A 564-nucleotide genomic window follows, 5' to 3' on the forward strand; every position below is an offset into this window, starting at 1 on the left:
CACGGCCAGCACTGTTGGGGATTGCTGCCGCTGGACCCCTCGTCCTGCCCTCTCGGGGGGCTCCCCTGCACTGGTTTGCCCGCTGGGATGGCACCGGAGGGACCCCCTGTGCGAGGGGCTGAGTGGGGTTTGCTGGCTGCTCGCTGCCCTCGCCTGCCTCCAGGATGCAAGGACTGGAGCTGGGACCTTGGAATGGTCGGGGAGGGGGACAGTGTGTGGGATATATGGGGATGAATCGTCCGTTAGCAGGCTTCAGGTGCCTCTGTGAGGGTGCCTGGCTCTGCCCAGGAGAGACAAAACGGCTGTGCCCGCAGGTGAGGGTGCTGGCAGGGGTGAGCAGGGCCTGCCCGGGGTGAGTGAGGTGCAGGGGGGGCCAGGCAGGCTGGTCCTCACATGCACAGGTGCTCGGTACTCACTGCCATCTTTTGCCAATGTAAATAGTGAGCGGCCTCGGCCGCGTGCAGCACCACTGCCGAATAAAGCGGTGCATGGTTCCTTCTGCTCCATGGGACTGTGTGCCCACATCCCACCATGCGTGAGGATCCGTGTGGCAGGATGGTGGGG

The sequence above is a fragment of the Acanthisitta chloris genome, unplaced genomic scaffold (assembly GCF_000695815.1).
Source record: "Acanthisitta chloris isolate BGI_N310 unplaced genomic scaffold, ASM69581v1 scaffold14232, whole genome shotgun sequence".
NCBI classification, from domain to species: Eukaryota; Metazoa; Chordata; class Aves; order Passeriformes; family Acanthisittidae; genus Acanthisitta; species Acanthisitta chloris.